A 23019-nucleotide genomic window follows, 5' to 3' on the forward strand; every position below is an offset into this window, starting at 1 on the left:
AATTGCAAGATTTTTGGCCCAAGCAACTAGAAAGATGAAACGAAAAATTATGGAGAGGGAGCTGGGGATCAAGAGTTCGATTTGACAAGTTAATCTTGAGTTGAGAGTCATTCTTAATTTCACTTTTCCCCCTATGACCCAAGATAGCTACAGCAGCTCCAGTTATCATGAGCTTACATTACTATATCCAGAAGGAGTATACCTTATAAATTCAAGGAAACCAGACTCCCAGCAGACTTCCGTTGTGTATCACTATACCTGAACCAATCATTGGCAAGGGGAATGGAACTGACTTCAGGCTGAGCAACACTTATAATTGCCCCTTGGGGCTGAGGAACACGTGAAACATACAAGCACTAAATGCCTAGACAAAATTAGCAAAAGAAGGAGAAGAATTACTAATCGGCGCAGTATCTGTTAGAAAGGCCAAGGGTATTAGATGGACAATCCACATAGATACTAAAATCATCCCAAATAAAAGATCAGTAATAAAGTACAGGTACAAAATAAGATAGGGAATCAGCTTAAAAATGAATGAGAGGAAATGACCTCCCCTCTATTCTATGAAAAAAAAAAAATCTAGACAATTTCTATGAACTTTCACAACGATGAAGATTTAAAATAATTTGAGAGGAATAAAACACGAATTAAGAATCTGACTGAAATCAGAAACTCTCAACTGTGGAAGACAGCACTGTCTGAAAAATTTCCAAAGTAAAATAATTTGGCTTAAACTTATATATCCCAAATAATTAAACAAGTGAGAAGGCAGAATAAAGGCATGTCCAGGACATCATTTTGGGGAGTCCTTTAGTGAAACAAGGATGGAAACCAATGAAGTCTGACAAGAGATACAGAAGAAACAGTGGAAATAATCCAAGAGTAAAATGAAAAAGAAGTCCCAGAATGGCAGCTGTGCAGCAGGAATAGACAATAATTCATCCCATTAAAACAGAAAACTAGTGAGTTCCATGAAAGGAAAAAAGGAATGGACTATGTTCAAAAGACAGAATAATTAAGAAGCTGGCTTAATGACAGGAATGCATATTTCAATTAAAAATAAAAGACATACAACAGAAAACTGCAGCAGAATGTTGCTGGTTGTATACCCACAGCCTTCCTCCCTTATGCCTTGCTAAAGAGATTCAATTTTTTTTTTTGGTCACCTGATTAGGAAAGGCAGCCCCTCCCCCAGACCCATGGGATGAATCCCACAGGTCTGAAGTAATCCTGAAAATCCCATTCTCCTTTGCCAGTGATTGGTTTAAACCAGTGAAACATACAGGAAAGTCATCTGGAAGCTTCTTGAAAGACTTTCCTCAATGATAAGATGAGAGATCTGATAGGGGGTGTGGGGGATTTGCCATAAAGACATTATTGGGCAAATAGTGAATGTGAATATGGACTACATACTGGACAATAGTATTATATCATAGTGGACGTGGAGGTGCACCACTCACATCCAAAAGACTCACTGGCAGTTGTGAGGAGGATGGGTAAACTGAGAGCTCTAGCTGTTAGCTTTACTTATGTTGGCATTAGTTTTCAAAAGACTTGCACATTCTCTGGACAGCCTCCAGCTGTCTTATAACTAAGAAAGGTAGTGGTATAGACCAATTTCTGCCCAATGAGAAACTCCTCTAATGAACCATCTTGACTCCGGATCTGCCCCTGGAGCTGGCAGACAAAGTATAATCACAATCTGACAGCCTCATCTGTCCAACCCTGCTTCCTCCTTTTACTTTTGTGCAATTGTAATTCTGCCTTGGCATTTGCTTCAACAATTAACAATGAATGTTACATTTCCTGAATTTAATCATCGTTCCATGAATGATCACATTGATAAAGTCCTTTTTCTCTGGTGATATGTGCTGAAGTATTTAAGGTAAAGAGTCATGATAACTGTAAGTCTCTCAAAAGATTCACCAAGATAAAAACTCTAGCTGTACATCTAGTTATACAGGCAAAGATAAAGAAAAAAGCAACATGATAAAATGTTTACAACTGATGAATATAGGTGAAGGCTAGACAAGAGTTCCATTACTATCGTCACAACTTTTCTGTAAGTTGTAAAGTTTTTCAGAAGTATGTTTACAAAAGGGGAAGATCCAGAAGCAGCAGCCCCCACCTTCTTCTCTTCCCTTCTTCCTGCCTCTTAGCACAATGTGAGAAACAGATGCTGGGAGCTGCAGCAGCTACTAGCAAGCAGTAAGAGAAGGCCAGGGAAGTCAGGTGGCGCAGATCGTTGGAGTCTGTTAATTGCAGCCAAAAAAAACCCGAAATGATAAGGTGGTTGGGGGGTCGGGGGGGGAGTGAGCAGGGCAGAAGGGGAGGAGGAATTATTCAAGAAAGTCATAATTCAAGTGTGGAAAAAAAATGACATGATTTTTAACAACCGATGGATTGCAGGGAAAGAAAATCCATTGACCTTGATAATACGAGATCTTCCTTCTATTGGCACGGGATCATGACATCAAACAAGTAGAGAAGGATGTGCCTAAAATTTACTGCTCAGCTCTACAATGAGTATTTACATAAAAAATTTAGGCTCAACATAAAAATAAAGCACCAGTGACTTCAAAGTTACAGAAGTCATGTTTACAAGCCTGTCAGTATAATAGGTACAACTGAGAGAAGTTAGGGGGGAAGGTGGAGAAAAGAAGGATTTCAATTTGAGTCCCTTCACAAGACTAGGAATCTCCTCTGAACATATTCTAGGTGACTCATTTTTTAACTGTTGTTATTGCAATATAATTCATATACCATAAAATTCACCAATTTAATCATCATTTTAATTGGGCTATTTATCTTTTTATTACTGAGTTGTAAGAGTTTTCTCGGTACAAGTCCCTTATTAGATATGATTTGCAAATATTTTCTCCCATTTTCACTTTCTTGGTAGTCTCCCTTTGAAGCACAAAAGTTTTTAATTCTGATGAAATCCAATTTATGTCTAATATTTAATCTTCTGTTGTCTGTGCTTTTGGTGTCTTATTTAAGAAAGCTTTGCCTAACCCAAAGTCACCAAGATTTGCTCATATTTTCTAAGAACTTCATAATTTTAACTTTCTCATTTAGGTCTATGATCCATTTTGTTCATTTTTCTGTATGGTATGAGAAAAGAACCCAAATTCATTCTTTTGCGTGTGGAAATCCAGATGTCTCAGCATCGTTTGTTGAACAGATCACCCCTTTCCCCCACTGAATTGTCTTGGTGCCCTTGCCCAAAAAAAAAGTTTAGTTAAAAAAAATTCAAGGGACCATAAATGTAAAGACTTATTTGTAAACTCTCAATACTATTTAATTAATCTATATGTATTGACACTTTTTAAAAACTAAGGTAAAATCCACTAACCATCTTAAAGTGTGCAATTGAGTAGCATTAAGTACATGCATTACATTTTACAACCAACACCTCTATCTCTTTCCAAAACATTTTCATCACCCCAAAAGGAAACCCCATACGCATACTACGCAGTCACCATTCTTCCTTGTTGCTGGTAACCACACCACAAATTTGTGTCTCTATGGATTTACTTGTTCTGGATACTTCACATCAATGGCATCATACAATATGTGATTTTTTTTAAAAGGTTCATGTACTTTATAACAGTCAGTACTCCATTTTTATGGCTGAATAATACTCCATTGCATGGATATACCATATTTCGGTTATTTATTCATCAGCTGATGGACATTTGGGTTGTTTCTACATTTTAGCTAACGTAAATAAGGGCTGCTATAAACATTGATGTACAAGTGTTTGTTTGAATACCTGTTTTCAATTATCTGGGAGTATATACCTAGGGTAGAATATTTGAGTCATATGACAATTTCACATTTAACTGAGAAACCACCAAACTGTCTTCCACAGCATGTGCGCCACTCTCCATTCCCACAAGCAATGTGTAAGGTTCCAATTTCTCCATATCTTCACTCACACTTGTCATTTTCTGGGTTTTTTTGTTTTTTTTTTTTGAGATGGAGTCTCACTCTGTTGCCCACGCTGGAGTGCAGTGGCGTGATCTTGGCTCACTGCAGCCTCCGCCTCAGCCTTCCAAGTTGCTGGGACTACAGACATGAGCCACCATGCCTTGCTAATTTTTGCATTTTTAGTAGAGATGGGGTTTCACCATGTTGGCCAGGCTGGTCTCAAACTCCTGACCTCAGGTGATCCACCCGCCTTGGCCTCCAAAAGTGCTGGGATTACAGGCGTGAGCCACTGTACCCGGCCCTGAATCGTTTTCAATTGTGACAACTGGAACTGAACACAATACCCTGGGTGTAGCATTGTGTACAGAACCGTGTACATTGCAGAATAATGTAAGACTAGCACTCTCCCTCTTCTTAACCTCCTCCTTCTATTAGTCTAGACTATGATTCTGTGAAGCCATCTGGTAGTCACATTTTATATCCAAATTGAGTTTATTAATTAAAATGTTGAAGTTGTTTATATTCAGTCGCATCTCCCTCACCCTTGTAACTGTGCAGCTGGTTTTTAACCCATGTATGAAACTTCCCATCCAGCTCCACACTAAGTTATCCCATTAGCCATGGCCCACTATTTCACTCAGAAATACTATTTCCATTAAGTTAACCCTAGAAAATTCATTTCATCCAGAAATTTGATACACATAGCCTTAACATTTTCATTCACATCATTACAAAAAATAGACAGTGAATTTCCACATGCCACTAGAAATTTCTCTCCAGTTGTCACCAATTCATTACTCATTAATTTTTGAGGTATGCCTCAACCAATCACATTTCTACCTAATTGTATGGCCATCCAGCCAACATTATTCAGCTGACATTATTCCCCTTGTCAGAGAGAAACATTGCAAAATCTCCAGCTGAAATCCAGTTATACTGTACCTTATATGTTCTCCTGACCCACACTCTAATAATCCTCTCTAAAAACAAGGCTAACCTAACATAATTATCTTTATTGAGGCCATGTGATACTTTTCTTTAAAAATGTAATCAAAGCCAATGTTTTTAGTACATAAAGCACAATGACCTTAGATTAGCTCATACGAGGCTTCAAAATATACTGAGATTTTTATACCAACATTAAAAAAAAAAAAGTATGTATCACTCAAGGCAACACAAGGAATTATCTCATGCATTCTACTTGGGACTATCAAGACAAATGTGTCAATTTATTGCACTTAAGTTTATAATTTGTTTAAATTCTACAAGTCTTTCCTCAACATCAAAATTTCAATTAAAAAAAAAAAAGAGGCCAGGTTTGGTGTCATGCCACCAAATCCCAGCACTTTGGGAGGCCGAGGGAAGAGAACTGATTGAGCCCAGGAATTTGAAAACAGCCTGGGCAACACAGGGAGACCTCATCTCTACTAAAAATGAAAAATTAGCCAGGCGTGGTGGCACATGCCTGTAGTCCCAGCTGCTCAGGAGGCCAAGGCAGGAAGAATTGGTTGAGCTGGGAGATCAAGGCTGCAGTGAGCCAATATTGCACCACCACACTCCAACCTAGGCAACAGAGCAAGACTTTATCTCAAAAAAAAAAAAAAAAAAAAAAAAAAAGGTTTCCCCTATGTGTTTCCCAAAATACAATTTAATTGGTAAACTTTTGTTTCCAATAATGTAGATTTTATTAAAACCAATTTCTGTAATTCCTTTAAGAGCACATTCCTCACTCAAATCACTCTCACAACACTGTCAGATATCGTTCCAGTCTAAAATGACCTCCATTTTGCCCTTCCTGTGATACCTACTGTCTCTACCACTCACTCTGACACTAAGCCATCTGCTGTTTGGTATTTGCTGCTTGTTAACTGTCTGATAATTTGCTAACTGTCTGCAATTGGATCCTTCAGAGAAGTGACTCCTCTCATACTATTCTAACTTTACCACAACCAACATAGTGTTTATTAGAAGACATGCACTCAAATACTTACAGTAATTTATATCAAATATAATAAATCCAATAAAGAATTAAAATTGACAGGAGAAGTAGCTCATGCCTGTAATCCCAGCACTTTGGGAGGTGGAGGTGGGAAGTTGGCTTGAGCTCATTAGTTCAAGACCAGCCTAGGCAACACAGTAAGACCCTGTCTCTACAAAAAATTTAAAAAGTCCCCAGGTGTGGTGGCACACACCTGTAGTCCAACCTACTTGGGAGGCTGAAGTGGGAGGACTGCTCAAGCCCAGGAGGTTGAGGCTACAGTGAGCCATGACTGCGCCACTGCACTCCAGCCTGAGCTGGAGTGAGACTCTGTCTCTAAGGTGAAAAATCATCTGATACCTCCGAAGACATTTAAGGTTGTCTAGTTCATCTGGGTGACTGTAATGTGGTGACTACTAGGGAAAGCAGGCTCAAGCAGAGTACTCCCCAAGACAAGACAGCTCTGTGCATATTCCAAGGTAGTGGGAAAGAAAAAGAAAAAAAGAACTGAAAATGAGAGGTGAAGAAAAATGTAAAAGAAACAGGCTGCTGCATTCCCTTTGAAAACTGGCACAAGACAGGGATGCCCTCTCTCACCACTCCTATTCAACATAGTGTTGGAAGTTCTGGCCAGGGCAGGAGAAGGAAATAAAGGGTATTCAATTAGGAAAAGAGGAAGTCAAATTGTCCCTGTTTGCAGATGACATGACTGTATATTTAGAAAACCTAATTGTGTCAGCCCAAAATCTCCTTAAGCTGATAAGCAACTTCAGCAAAGTCTCAGAATACAAAATCAATGTGCAAAAGTCACAAGCATTCCTATAGACCAATAACAGACAAACAGAGAACCAAATCATGAGTGAACTCCCATTCACAATTGCTTCAAAGAGAATAAAATACCTAGGAATCCAACTTACAACAGACGTGAAGGACCTCTTCAAGGAGAACTACAAACCACTGCTCAATGAAATAAAACACGATACAAACAAATGGAAGAACATTCCATGCTCATGGGTAGGAAGAATCAATATCATGAAAATGGCCATACTACCCAAGGTAATTTATAGATTCAATGCCATCCCCATCAAGCTACCAAAGACTTTCTTCACAGAACTGGAAAAAACTAAAGTTCATATGGAACCAAAAAACAGCCCGCATTGCCAAGACAATCCTAAGCCAAAAGAACAAAGCTGGAGGCATCACGCTACCTGACTTCAAACTATACTACAAAGCTACGGTAACCAAAACAGCATGGTACTGGTCCCAAAACAGAGATATAGACCAATGGAATAGAACAGAGCCCTTAGAAATAATACCACACATCTACAACCATCTGATCTTTGACAAACCTGACAAAAACAAGGAACGGGGAAAGGATTCCCTAGTTAATAAATGGTGCTGGGAAAACTGGCTAACCATATGCAGAAAGCTGAAACTGGATCCCTTCTTTACACCTTACACAAAAATTAATTCAAGATGGATTAAAGACTTAAATGTCAGACCTAAGAGCATAAAAACCCTAGAAGAAAACCTAGGCAATACCATTCAGGACAGGCATGGGCAAGGACTACATGTCTAAAACACCAAAAGCAATGGCAACAAAAGCCAAAATTGAGAAATGGGATCTAATTAAACTAAAGAGCTTCTTCTGCACAGCAAAAGAAACTACCATCAGAGTGAACAGGCAACCTATGAAATGGGAGAAAATTTTTGCAATCTACCCATCTGACAAAGGGCTAATATCCAGAATCTACAAATAACTTAAACAAACTTACAAGAAAAAATCAAACAACCCCATCAAAAAGTGGGTGAAGGATATGAACAGACACTTCTCAAAAGAAGACATTTATGCAGCCAACAGACACATGGAAAAATGTTCATCATCACTGGCCATCAGAGAAATACAAATCAAAACCACAGTGAGATACTATCTCACACCAGTTAGAATGGCCATCATTAAAAAGTCAGGAAACAACAGGTGCTGGAGAGGATGTGGAGAAATAGGAATACTTTTACAGTGTTGGTGGGACTGTAAAGTAGTTCAACCATTGTGGAAGTCAGTGTGGCGATTCCTCAAGGATCTAGAACTAGAAATACCATTTGACCCGGCCATCCCGTTACTGGGTATATACCCAAAGGACTATAAATCATGCCACTATACACATGAACACATACGTTTATTGCGGCACTATTCACAATAGCAAAGACTTGGAACCAACCCAAATGTCCATCAATGATAGACTGGAGAAAGAAAATGTGGCACATATACACCATGGAATACTATGCAGCCATAAAAAAGGATGAGTTCATGTCCTTTGTAGGGACATGGATGAAGCTGGAAACCATCATTCTCAGCAAACTATCACAAGAACAGAAAACCAAACACCACATGTTCTCACACATAGGTGGGAATTGAAAAATGAGAACACCTGGACACAGGGTGGGGAACATCACACACCAGGGCCTGTCATGGCGTTGGGGGACGGGGGGAGAATAGCATTAGGAGATATACCTAATGCAAATGATGAGTTAATGGGTGGAGCACACTAACATGGCACATGTATACATATGTAACAAACCTGCATGTTGTGCACATGTACCATAGAACTTAAAGTATAATAATAAAAAAAAAGAAAGAAAGAAACAGGCTTCTGGGGCTCAAGTGAAAAGAAAATGGACACCTTTTTCTCTCAAAAAGGAAAACTAGATGTGTTGTAGCAGACAAGGGTTAAGGTTAGCAGGTTGTGTTAAGAAATAAAATGTTTATTTAGCTACCAATATGTATGTTGTAGGTACTATACCAGTTTCCCATTGCTGCTGTAAAAATGTAGTACAAATGTAGTGGCTTTAAACAGCACCCATGTATTATCTTACAGTTCTGGAGGTCGGAAGTCCAAAACAGGTCTCACAGCTAAATTCAAGATGTCAGCAGCTAAGAATCTGTTTTCTTGGCTTTAGAAGTTTAGAGGCTGCCCCACTGCCTTCACTCAGGGATGCCTGCCTGATTTTTTGAATTTATTTTTATAAGATGAGGGCTCACCGTGTTGCCCAGGCTGGTCTCAGACTCCTGGGCTCAAATGATCCTCCCGCCTCAGCCTCCCAAAGTGCTGGGATTCCAGGTGTGAGCACCCCGCGTCTGGTCTTGCTGGTTCTGACTCTTCTGCTTCCACTTTTCAGGACCCCTGTGATGACATTAGGCCCAGCAAGTTATCCAGGCTAACCTCCCTATTACAAGGTCAGCTGATTAGCAACTTTAATTCCATCCGGTGCCTTCATTCCTTCTGCTATGGAACATAACATGCACAGGTTCTAGGGATTAGGGTGTGGACATCTTTGGAGGGCTCCTATTCTGCCTAGCACAAGCACTATGTTATGTGCATCCTTTACATCTTATTTGATCCTCACAACTCTAAAGGAATTTTTTTTTCTCATTTTATATATGTAGAATCTAAGGCTACCTATGGTATTTTTGGAGACTTTGAATAACTTGACCTGAAGTACAACAGAACCAAGATTCAGAGACTCCACCCTTCATCTGTCTATTTCTGAAGCCCTCACTTTTTTTCTTTTCTGAGACAGAGTCTCACTCTGTGGCCCAGGCTGGAGTGCAGTAGTGCAATCTCAGCTCACTGCAACCCTCTGCCTCCTGGGTTCAAAAGATTCTCGTGCCTCAACGTCCCAATTATGGCATGTGTATTAATTTTTGCTTTATATTCTAATTGTTCTTTGCTGTTATATAGAAATAAAATTCATTTTACATTGATTTTATAATCCTGTGACCTTGCTAAATTCACTTATTCTAATCATTTTTTCTAGATTCTGAAGAATTTATCTTAGGGTTGTCTATACACATTATTATATCGTCTGCAAATAAAGAGTTTTACTTCTTCTTTTCCAATTCACATGCCTTGTGTTTTTTTTGTTTGTTTTGTTTTGTTTGCCTTATTGCAAGCACTAGAACCTCCAGGGCAATGTTGAATAGTTTTAGAATAACCTTGTCTTATTCTTGACCTTAGGGAAAATGTTGTCATTCATCATTAAGTATGATGTTAACAGTAGATTTGTTTGTTTACTTATTTATTTAGAGACAGACTCTAGCTCTGTCGCCCAGGCTGGCGTGCAATGGTGCAATCTCAGCTCATTACAACCTCCGCCTCCTGGATTCAAGTGATTCTTATGCCTCAGCCTCTCGAGTAGCTGGGACTACAGTCGTGCACAACCATGGCAGACTAATTTTTTTATTTTTAGTAGAGACAGGGGTTTCGCCATGTTGACCAGGCTGGTCTAGAACTCCTGGCCTCAAGTGATCCACCCGCCTCAGCCTCCCAAAGTGCTGGGATTACAGGCACGAGCCACCGCCCCCGGCCACCCTCACTACTCTCTATTATTACTTTGTATGTTTGTGTGTGTGTTGAAGTAAAGAGGAAATATACAAAAAGTAAGGATCTTCTTGTTTTCTACTTCAACCAAAACCACTTTCTCCTTCTGTCTCCTTAAGTTTGAGATCTCTGTGCATAATTTTGTTTGAAAAAAAAATTTTACATTTCTACTTTTCATCATGCTATATTCCATGTAGGCTTTGGTGAATGAGAAGAGGCTATATATTAAGAAACAAGGGTAAAATTATGTGAAAAGGTGACACAGATGTGACTATCCAACATATTTATATAAAATCATGGGTGCATAATGATGTTACACCAACGATTGATTATAATTGGTCCCACAAGATTATAATGAAGCTGAAAACTTCCTATAGCCTAGTGACACTGTAGCCATAGTAACGTGGAAAGGCAATGCACTACTCATGCGTCTGAGGTGATGCTGATATAAACAAACCTCTGCACTGCCAGTCATATAAAAGCGTCCAGTAATATCCTAGGCCCTCAGATTCACTTCGCCACTCACTTACTGACTCACCCAGAACAACTTCTACTCCTGTACACTCCATTCATAAGTGCCCTATGTAGGTTTTTTAATCTTTTATGCCCTATGTCTACTGTACTTTTCTTTGTTTAGATACAAGAAAGTATCTAAACATAGAAAAGTATCTAAACGACTAAGTATCTAAACATAGAAATACTTATTTGTTACAATTGCCTACAGTGTTCAGCACAGTAACAAGTTGTAAAGGTTTGTAGCCTAGGAGCAAGAAACTATATCGTACAGCCTAGATGTGTAGCAGGCTGTACCATCTTGGTTTTGAGTAAGTACATTCTATGATGTTCACACACTGACAAAAGTCACTAAGGACACATTTCTCAGAATGTATTCCCATTGTTAGGAGTATGGCTACATCTCTACCCAAAGTGATGACAGGAGGTGGGGCCTTCAGGAAGTAATTAGGTTACAGCGTAGATTCCTCACGAATAGGATTAGTGCCCAGGAGAGCTCTCTTTCCACCAAATGAGGATGCACAGAGAAGTCCAAAGTCTGCAACCTGGAGGAGGGTCCTCATCAGCATCCAACCATGCTGGCATGCAGATCTCAGACTTCCAGCTGACAGAACTATGAGAAATTAATTTCTATTGCTTATGAACCATCAAGTCTAAGGTACTTCATTATTGCAGCCAGAACTGACGAAGACATTCCCCAAAGTGTAATATATTGGCTTACAGATTATGAACATTTTAACATATCTTGACACATACAGCCTATTGTTTTGCAGGATCCCATCAACCATATGTGAATGTATTAATATCCTTCTTAAAAAAAATGATTACTGGGGTAATATAACTGACTCCAAGTGTCTCTTCTCCTCTAATAATGAACTCTTGTGTTGCTTCTTGGCCTATTCCTAAACATTTGGGTAACAGTAAATTATATTTTTAATGTCCCTAAGGAAAGGTTACAGACACAGGATGGAAATCAGGGAGGGTATGTGACAGATGGCAGAAGCTTTGGTGTTGAAGTGATTGGCAAATGTCTTTGATGTTAACTTATACCTCTAAAGGAGCCATTTTTCATCTTTCCTGTGTCCTGGGCCCTGCTCTGAGAATCTGATGAAAACCACAAACCTCTCACTGGAAAAATGCACACGAATACACACTAAAATTTTTCATACAACTTATTTTATTGGATTTTAAATTGATCACCATCACAGACCATATAGAACCAGTCTTCGCAAGGATTTTTGCATGTCTCATTTTTAGTTTTGTGCCAAAAGTTGCTCCATCCAGGAATAAAATCCAAAGTATACAATAAGACAAATCAAACTTTAATTATTTTCAACAAAAAATATATCAAAATAATGATGACTCTAGCTATATGACTTCTGGCATAAAAGCATGGTTCTAAGAAAAGACCCAACCTTTTATACTATTCTCCAGGGAAAGCTAGGAAAAATGCAGGTGTTAAACAGAGACAAGGCTCAGGTCCTAACAGTAAAGAAAGAATTACGTTGACTGAATTTAATGACTTTCCCCAAACAACAACATTTTATATTTGTACAGATTTGTAACAAAAAAAAAAAAAATATGGTTTCAGAAATTGAGAGATTTTGGATAAATTTAAATACTTGGAGGCCAGGCAAGGTGGCTCATGCCTATAATTCCAAGCACTTTGAGAGGCTGAGGCAGGAGGATTGCTTGAGGCCAAGAGTTTGAGACCAGGCTGGGCAGCTTGGCAAGACCCTGTCTCCAAAAAAATTTAAAACTTAGCTGGACATGATGACATGCAACTGCAGTCTCAGCTACTCGGGAGGCTGAGGCAGGAGGATCGCTTGATCCCAGGAGTTCCAGGCTGCAGTGAGCTATGTTCATACCACTGTACTCCAACCTGGATGACAGAGTGAGACCTTGTCTCTTAAAAAAAAACTTGGAAAAAAAAAGTCATACCAGACCTATGTTCCTAATACTTAATCATTCAAAATGTATTAAATTCAAAGTGGAGTACATGTACCCCTTAAAAGTAAGATGATCAAGGCAATGAGTAAAGAAAATACTAGAGGATTACATGTATTTGTTATCTTAAAGTTAAAATTTGAGCTTTACTAAGGCCATATATGACAAGCTCACAGCAAAGGTCATACTAAACACTGAAAAGCTTAAAGATTTTCCTCTAAGATTAGCCAGGAAAAGGGTACCCACTCTTACTACTTCCACTCGACATGTACTAGAAGTCCATATAGGAAAGGCTGAAGTAAAACTGTATCTGTTTTTAAATTATATAATCTTATATATAGGAAACCCTAAAGATTCTACAAAAAAACAATTAAACTAACAAATAAATTCAGGTCGGATTTTGTGGCTCACACCTGTAATCCCAGCACTTTGGGAGTATGAGGCGGGCGGTTCACCTGAGGTGAGGCATTCCAGATCAGCCTGGCCAATATGGTGAAACCCCGTCTCTACTAAAAATATAAAAATTAAGCCAGGAATGGTGGCAGGTGCCTGTAATCCCAGCTACTGGGGAGGCTGAGGCAGGAGAATAGCTTGAACACAGGAAGCGAAGGTTATAGTGAGCTGAGATTGCGCCACTTAACTCCAGCCTGTGTGACAGAGCAAGACTCCATCTCAAAAATAAATAAATTAATTAATTAATTAAATTCAGTTAAATTGCAGGATACAAAATCAACAGACACAAATTAATTGAAGCCAGGCACGGTGGCTCACACCTGTAATCCAAGGACTTTAGGAGATCAAGGCAGGAGGATTGCTTGAGTCCAGGAGTTCAAGACAAGCCTGGTGCAACAAAGTGAGACCTTGTCTCTACAAAAAATCAAAAGGTTAGCCAGGTATGATGGTGTGTGCCTATGGTCCCAGCTACGTGGGAGGCTGACACAGCAGGATCACTTGAGCCCAGGAGGTCAAGGCTCCAGTGAACCATGATCATGCTACTGTGCTCCAGCCTGAACACCAAAGCGAGACCCTGTTTCAAAAAAAAAAAAAAAGAAAGAAAAGAAAAAACATTAACTGCATTTCTTTTCTTTTTTTTTTTTTTTTTTTTTTTTTTTTTTTTTTGAGACGGAGTCTCGCTCTGTCACCCAGGCTGGAGTGCAGTGGCGCAATCTCGACTCGCTGCAAGCTCCACCTCCCGGGTTCACGCCATTCTCCTGCCTCAGCCGCCAGAGTAGCTGGGACTACAGGCGCCCGCCACCACGCCTGGCTAATTTTTTGTATTTTTAGTAGAGACGGGGTTTCACCATGTTAGCCAGGATGGCCTCGATCTCCTGACCTCGTGATCCGCCCGCCTCGGCCTCCCAAAGTGCTGGGATTACAGGCGTGAGCCACCGCGCCTGGCCATTAACTGCATTTCTATACACTAACAATGAACTATCTGTAAAAGAAAACAATCCTGTTTACAACAACATCAAGAAGAATAAAATACTTAGGAATAAATTTAAACAAGGAAGGGATAGAACTGTACATGAAAGAAGTTGAAGATGACACCATTACATAGAAAAATATCCCATGTTCGTGAACTGAAAGAATATTATTTTGTAAAAACGTTCATTCTGCCGGGCACGGTGGCTCAAGCCTGTAATCCCAGCACTTTGGGAGGCCGAGGCGGGCGGATCACGAGGTCAGGAGATCGAGACCATCCTGGCTAACACGATGAAACCCCGTCTCTACTAAAAATACAAAAAAATTAGCCGGACGTGGTGGTGGGCGCCTGTAGTCCCAGCTACTCAGGAGGCTGAGGCAGAAGAATGGCGTGAAGCCGGGAGGCGGAGCTTGCAGTGAGCCGAGATCGCGCCACTGCACTCCAGCCTGGGGGAGAGAGCGAGACTCCGTCTCAAAAAAAAAAACAAAAAAAAAGTCCATACTACTCAAAGCAATCTATAGATTTGGGGCAATCCCTATCAAAATTCCAATGGCATTTTTCACAGAAATAGGAAAACTGACTTTTTTTCCCCCGAGATGGAGTCTTGCTGGGTTGCCCAGTCTGGAGTGCAGTGGCACCATCTCGGCTCACTGCAACCTCCACCTCCCAGGTTCAAGCAATTCTCCTGCCTCAGCTTCCCAAGTAGCTGGGATTACAGGCGCACACCACCATGCCCGGCTAATTTTTTTATTTTTAGTAGAGACGGGGTTTCACCATGTTGGCCAAGCTGCTCTTGAACTCCTGACCTAGTGATCCCCCCACCTCGGCCTCCCAAAGTGCTGGGATTACAGGCATGAGCCACCATGCCCAGCCAGGAAAAGGATTTCTAAAATTCATATGGAACCACAAAGGGCCCCAAATGCTAAAGCAATCTTGACCAAAAACAACAAAACTGAAGGTATCACACTTCCTGTTTTTGAACAATATTACAAAGCTATACCAATCAAAGCAGTAAAGGATTGGCATAAAAACAGATAGAGACCAATAGAACAAAATAGAGAGCCCAGAAATAAACCCATAAATATACAGTAAACTAATTTTCAACAAAGGTGCCAAAAATGTACAAGGGGGAAATGACAGTCTCCTCAATAATGGTTTGGGAAAACTGGATAGTCACATGCAGAAGAATGAAATTGGATCCTTATATTACACATACACATATATCAATTCAAAATGGATTAAAGACTTAAACGTAAGACCTGAAACCATAAAACTACTAGAAAAAGCATAGGGGGAAAGCTCCATGACACTGGTCTTGGCAATGATTTTTTTTTGGATTTGACACCAAAAGCAAAGGCAACAAAGCAAAACAAGTGGGACTATGTCAAACTAACAAGTTTCTGCACAACTAAGGAAACAACAAAATGAAAAGATGACCTACAAAATGGGAGAAAATATTTACAAACCATATATCCAAAAAGAGGTTAATTTTCAAAATATATAAGGAATTCATAACTTAATAACAACAGTAAAAAAGCCCAATTTAAAAATGGGCAAGGTACAGAATAGGTATTTTTCCAAAGGAAGACATACAAACGAGCCAATAGGTATATAAAAAGGTGTTCAATATCACTAAACATCAGGGAAATGCAAATCAAAACCACAATGAGGTATCTCACATCCAGAATGGCTAGTATCAAACTATAACAAGTGTTGGTGAGGATGTGGAGAAAAGGGAATGCTTGCATACGCTGGTGGGAATGTAAATTGGTACAGTCATCTTGGAAAACAGTATGGAGGTTCCTCAAAAAATTAAAAATATAACTGCCAAATGATCCAGCAATTTCACTACTGGGTATATATCCAAAGTAAATAATACCACAATCTCAGAGAGATAGCTGTACTCCCATGTTCATTGTGGCGTTATTCACGATAGCCATAATGGGCTGTTGTGAGTTTGGTTTGTGAGGAACTACACACGATGGCTACAATCTCTGTTCCCTGAGAAGCTTCAGGGGCTAGTCGGAGTCCACACTCCTGAGACTTTTACCTTTCTTCAAGACACAAATAAAAGAGGTCAGATGACAGCTGTTTCCTTAGCAGCCAGGCCCCAGGAATCAGTGACTTTTGGGGACATGCTGGTATATTTCACTAAGCAGAATGGGCCAGCCTGATGCCTCCTCAGAGGCCCTTGTGCAGGGATGTGATGCAGGAGGGCTCTGAGGCTGTTGGCCTTCCCAATATAACCCACTTCCAACCAGCTCCAATCTCTCAGCTAGAGCAAGGCAAAGAGCCATGATCCATCCCGCCACAGGGTGTCCTGAGTAGGAGGAACCGAGAGCAGACTCACAGGATGCATCTCAAAACCAAGATTTACCTACTCAACTGAAACAATATCACATACAACACAATTTAAAATTCCTCAAAATAATCAGTGCTAGGAAGTCAGAACAAAGGCTTCATTCTTTTTTCTTTTTTTTGTAAAGGCATTCATCAAGTAGTACAAAGGCTTAATTCTTTATACCTTTAAATACCAGTTTTCAAAGTAAGGAGTTGATTTAAGAGTCACCTTAAATGATGTCAAATAAGCATTTTCTTCCGTAGATTCATGGATTTCCATAGATTTAATGTTTTCAATTCATTAAAATTATGAATTTTGATGTTAAAAAAGAGATGAATGGATAAAAAAATATATATCTATATATTTTATATACAGTATATATAAAAATATATATTGTATTATATAATAAATAATATATATCCACTGTATTAGTCTGTTCTCACACTGCTAGAAGACCTGAGACTGGGTAATTTATAGAGAAGAGATATTTAAGGCTTATAATTTTGCAAGCTGTACAGGTTTCTGCTTCCGGGTAAGCCTTAGGAAACTTACAATCATGGCAGAAGGTGAAGAGGAAGCACGCACCACCTTCACATGGCCAGCAGGAAAGAGAGAGGGAAGGGGGATGTGCTACACACTTTCAAACGACAATAGCCAGATCTTCTGAGAACTTGCTCACTATCACAAGAAGAGCAAGGGGGAAATCTGACCCCATGATCCAATCACCCCCCACCAAGTCCCTCCCCCAACACTGGGGATTACAATTCGACATGAGATTTGGGTGGGGACACAGAGCCAAACCATATCATGCACATACACACACAACAGAATATTATTCAGCCTTAAAAAAGAACATCCTGCCATTTGCAACCACGTAGATGAACCTGGAGGACATTACGCTAAATGAAATAAATCAAACACAGAAAGACGAATACTGCATGATCTCACTAATATATGGAATCTAAAATTTAAAAAGCCAAACTCAGAGTGACAGAGTAGAATGGTGGTTGCTGGAACCGGTGGGTGGGAGAAAAGGGGAAATATTGGTGAAAGGGTACAAGCTTTTAGTTTATGAGATGAGTAAGTTCTGAAAACCTAATGTACAGCATGGGTTTTCTCATCTTGGGCGGTGGGAAGCAGTGTGGTAGTGGTGGCAGCAGCAGAGGCTTCTTCATCCGACTTCCTAATCCTGGATTGCAGCTATGGGTCCATTCTCCAGTCTGTAGAGTATCCAGAGGCAAGGACGGCAACAGCACAAGCTCTAGATTCCAGCACAGCCCCAGCGGTGCCCTCAGAACTCCCCTTGTGGGTAACCTCTGATTGACTTGGAGTCAAATGTGGCAGTCCACCCTAAAACTGCTGCTTGGCCCTTCTAATAATTCGGTAAGCACCTAATACCTTGCATTAAACCTCTTCTAGCTTAAAATACTCAGGGGAGTTTCTTTTCCTGATACTGAATACAGTATGTAAAGGTTTCCTAAAGGAAAGGTGGCAGTTGCACACCCTGAGGGATGGCTTGTGATGTCCTCTCATTTGTTCCCTTCCAGCATACTGCAACACACTGCAGCTTACAGGTGCCCAACTAAGTAGATTTGCAGATCTCATCTGAATTATGATAGCACTCACAAACGGACAAATAGATTCTTAAAAGATTTTTACAAAGAAGGACAGATTACGTATAATATTAATAAATCAAAATATAAGCAAGCAGAATGAAAATGGTAGCACTGGCAGTTGCTCTGTTACCAATATTAGTGCTTTATCAAAAATTATAAGGTAAAAAAGTGATTATTTTGTAAAACATAAAACTTTCAGAAGAAAACAGAGGCGAAAATCTTCAGGACCTAGGACTGGGTGAAGAGTCCATAGACTTGACATAAAAAGTACAATTCAGCCGGTTGCAGTAGCTCACGCCTGTAATCCCAGCACTCTGGAAGGCCGAGGCAGGTGGATTACAAGGTCAGGAGTTTCAGACTAGCCTGACCAACATGGTGAAACCCTGTCTCTACTAAAAATACAAAAATTAGCCGGGTGTGGTGGCAGGCACCTGTAATCCCAGCTACTCAGAAGGCTGGGGCAGGAGAATCACTTGAACCCAGGAGGTGGAGGTTGAGTGCGCCATTGCACTCCAGCCTGGGTGACACAGCGAGACTCCGTCTCAAAAAAAAAAAAAAAAAAGGTACAATTCATAGAACAAAAAATTTGACTAAATGCATTATATGGCTCGGCACAGTGGCTCACGCCTGTAATCCCAACACTTTGCGAGGCTGAGGCAGGAAGACTGCTTGAGGCCAGGAGTTCAAGACCAGCCAGGACAACACAGTGAGGCCCTGTCTCTACCAAAAACAAAAACAAAATTAGCTGGGCATGGTGGTGGTGCAGGACTGTAGTCTCAGCTACTCTGGAGGCTGAGGTGGGAGGATCACTTGACAGGTGGTAGAGGTTGCAGTGAACCATGATTGCACCACTGCACTCCAGCCTGAGTAACAGAATGAGACCCTGTCTCAAAAAAAATAAATAACAGTTGGACTATATGAAAATGCAAACGTTCTGTTCTATGAAAGATCTATTAAGAGGATAAAAAGACAAGCTTCAGATGCAGAGAAAATGTTTACATACCACATAACTGGCAAAGAACTTCTATCTAGAATATATAAAGAATCCTCAAAACTCTACAATAAAAAACAATCCCATTTGCCCCTTAGGGAAACAGTTACTTTAGGGAAAGGCATATTAAAACCACAACATTATCAATACAATACTATTAGAACAGTTAAAATGTAAAATAATGATAATATGAAATGTTGGAGAGGATATAGAGAAACTTTCATATGGATGAAATGGAACTTTCCATATATTGCTGGTGAAAACATACAGCCACCTTGGAAAACAGTCTGGTAGTTTCTTACAAAACTAAACATACACTTACAATATGACCCAGCAATTGTACTCTTGGTCATTTATCCCAGAGAAATGAAAACCTAAAAACTGTACATAAATATTCCCAGCAGCTTTTTAGTTAAATGCCAAAACCTGGAAATAGCTCTTATGTTCTTCAGCAGGTAAAGAGTTAAACTATGTACTCTGCTACGTTCATACAATAAGTACTACTCAGCAATAAGAAGAAATAAGCTATTGCATGAGACAGGTTGGGTGGTTTTCTAGGACTTTATACTGAGTGAAAAAGTCAATCGCAAAAGGTTACATACAGTATGATTCCATTTATGAGACATTCTCAAAATGACAGAGTAAAAAGAGAATTAGTGGCTGCCAGTAAATACGGAAAAGGAGGTAGGGGGGAACCTTGAGCTTCATGAGGGAGTTTCTTGGCAGTGGTAGGACAGTTCTGTATCTTGACTGTGGTGGGGGCAGTTATACAAATCTACCTGTACATACACATACAAAGGCATCTACAAAAATTTGATCAAATTGCATAGAACTGTACACACGCATATAACATATAAATGAGCACATTAAAAAACATGAAATCTGAATATTAACAATATTGTATCAGTTTCCTAGTTAACATTAATATGTTATCTTATGTGAGATGTTACAACTGGGAGAAGCTGAATGAAGGTGACACAGGACTCCCTGTACTATTCTCACAACTTCCTATGAGTCTATAAATACTTCAAAATTTAAAAAAAAATGTTTAAGTGATGACATTCAATCACATTTTTCTTATTTTACAAATTACTAATATTTTAAGTAGGATCAAAAACATGGAACTAATACATTTTAAATTATTTGAAAATGTTTTTCATCCTTATCACATTTTTTTTGTTAATGTCTTTTTTTTTTTTTTTTTGAGACAGAGTTTCGCTCTTGTTGCCCAGTCTGGAGTGCAATGGCGCAATCTCAGCTCACCGCAACCTCCACCTCCCGGGTTCAAGCGATTCTCCTGCCTCAGCCTCCTGAGTAGCTTGGATTACAGGCATGCACTACCACGCCTGGCTAATTTTGTATTTTTAGTAGAGATGGGGTTTCTCCATGTTGGTCGAGCTGGTCTCGAACTCCCAACCTCAGGTGATCTGCCTGCCTCAGCCTCCCAAAGTGCTAGAATTACAGGTGTGAGCCACCACGCCTGGGTAATGCCTTATTATAAACATAATTTATAGTATATAGTTTACAATAAATAAGCATACACATATTGGGAATGAAGACTCGATTTTTTATACTGCTGAAATAAAATTTTTGCAGACCTCTGTTACAGAGGCTACAAAATTCCAAGCTACTATCCATCCCTTAAAATTTTTACCTTGGGAAGAACATTAGAACAGGAAAAATGTTAGAACAGGAAAAATACTAAACTAAGAATCCAAGCACAGTTCTTTTTTTGTTTGTTTTTTGTTATTTCCTTTCAAATCTACACCTGCAGAAAAAGAACAATTCTAAACAAGTCACAATCTCATTCTCATCTATAAAATACAGAAATTCTACTGTATCATTCCTAAGGACATTCTAGCTGCAAAAACATTAACTCTAAGGCAGGAAAAGGTGAAACAATGAAAAATTGCATGACAAACTGTGACTAGTATTTATTTAAAGTATATTAAGGGTTCAGTAGTATCAGGAATATTACATACAAGACATGGTCTAAATTGTATCAACACAAATATAGAAAAACGCATCTATAAAGATAATTTTACCTCAAAGAAAACAGACTAAGATCCAGTTTAAACAAAAACATTTAGGTAACAGACACATCTGGCTATTTTATAAGCAATCTCAGTGCTTTAAGACTTTTAATATCTGCTCTTTGAATTATACTGTAACAAACAATATACCAGTACATCTAAGTATCCTAGTATACATGCTTAGGGTTTTGATGGTTCTTACAAGAAGTAGACTAGCAAGTCATTCTAACAGGAAAAACAGTTCTTCTCCATCCACTTGAGTTAGACTTAACAAGACAATTTTTAGAGGTTTATTATTCAGAGGAAGTTAAACATCCACAAGGTAGTATCTACCATCCTGTTATACCATCCTTGGCTACCCAGAAGCATCACTTAGCCAAAACAGAGTCAAAAACCAGAAAAAGAGCATGAGTCCTCTAAGCAGTAAAAAACAACAAGTCCCTAGCACTAAAGCTCCATGCACAGAGTCTTCTGGTTCCTCACGCAGAAGAACATGCTGTCATTTTTACCCACCATTCAGCAAGTACTGTATCGGGTTCTGTTCCCACAGCACACTGCAAACATCAAATTATAAAGAGGAGAGTACTATGGGCAGGCATAATGAGAGCAAACAAAGAGCAACAGTTAACAATAAAGTAACAAGCAAATCAACCCCTAAAAGCAGACATGATTTAGAAAGGAATGGTTTCACCAACGCACAAACAAAACATGATTGTCTGTACCTTGCTGGTTGAGGACACTAATTGGCTAAAGTTCCTTTTGCAAATAAATTGTTGTGAGTTCACTGACATCCCAGACATACGAATGTCACTAAATCTATTGACTACTTAATAAGTAAGGTGGTAAGTATTAATAATGTATATGTACCATCTTTTAAGGTGGAAGGCTGCAGGTTATATTTTGAGAATTTTCTGTAATTGTTTCCATTAACTATACTTTGTACTTTTACAGGCTAGCAAGTCTTTGTCTTTTTAAGATTATTTTGAATGACTATTTTTGATAGTCATTCACTTGATAGTCACATGAGACCTGCCAGTAAAGGCAACAGTGAGCCGTGATTGCACCACTGCACTCCAGCCTGGGCAACAGAGCAAGACTCTGTGTCAAAAAAATAAATAAATACCTTTCTAAACTTGGATCTATATACATCAAGGGATGATGTACTTGAATCTACTCATAGTATTTATACACATTGAGAGGGATCAAGTTACATAGGAATGTACATTTATTAAGATGTACATTCGGCCAGGCACGGTGGCTGATGCCTGTAATCCCAGCACTTTGGGAGGCCGAGGCGGGCAGATCACGAGGTCAGGAGATCAAGACCATCCTGGCTAACACGGTGAAACCCCGTCTCTACTAAAAATACAAAAAATTACCTGGGCATGGCCGGGCGCGGTGGCTCACGCCTGTAATCCCAGCACTTTGGGAGGCTGAGGCGGGCGGATCACGAGGTCAGGAGACCGAGACCATCCTGGCTAACGCGGTGAAACCCCGTCTCTACTAAAAATACAAAAAAAATTAGCCGGAAGAGGTGGCGGACGCCTGTAGTCCCAGCTACTCGGGAGGCTGAGGCAGGAGAATGGCGCGAACCCCGGGGGGCGGAGCCTGCAGTGAGCAGAGTTCGCGCCACTGCACTCCAGCCTGGGTGAAAGGCCGAGACTCCATCTCAAAAAAAAAAAAAAAAAAAAAAGATGTACATTCACCAAACTAATATTTTTTAACCAGTATTATAGACGGCATAACCCATCTTAAGTTTTAAAATGGAAAAATAAAATTACAAATTATCTTTCCAGCATTCTTTACTATTGAACTAAATTAAATCACATCTGAAGCTTACCCTGAAATGAAGAGACCTACCAAAA

General features: G+C 39.6%; 1 protein-coding gene across 9 annotated transcripts in view; it reads right to left on the minus strand.

The window, feature by feature from the left end:
• Positions 1-23019, minus strand: part of FRYL (FRY like transcription coactivator) — a 285245-nt gene that overhangs the window by 254639 nt on the left and 7587 nt on the right. Inside the window, exon 1 of one of the 9 annotated variants that reach the window (XM_063619507.1) lies at positions 8952-11955. The exons of the other annotated variants lie outside the window; for them this stretch is intronic. The gene's annotated coding sequence lies outside the window, so the exon portion shown is untranslated. Of the gene's footprint in view, positions 1-8951; positions 11956-23019 lie in introns of those variants that run through there. 9 annotated transcript variants of the gene reach the window in all.

This window comes from Symphalangus syndactylus, chromosome 16 (assembly GCF_028878055.3).
Source record: "Symphalangus syndactylus isolate Jambi chromosome 16, NHGRI_mSymSyn1-v2.1_pri, whole genome shotgun sequence".
In the NCBI taxonomy this organism is placed as follows: domain Eukaryota; kingdom Metazoa; phylum Chordata; class Mammalia; order Primates; family Hylobatidae; genus Symphalangus; species Symphalangus syndactylus.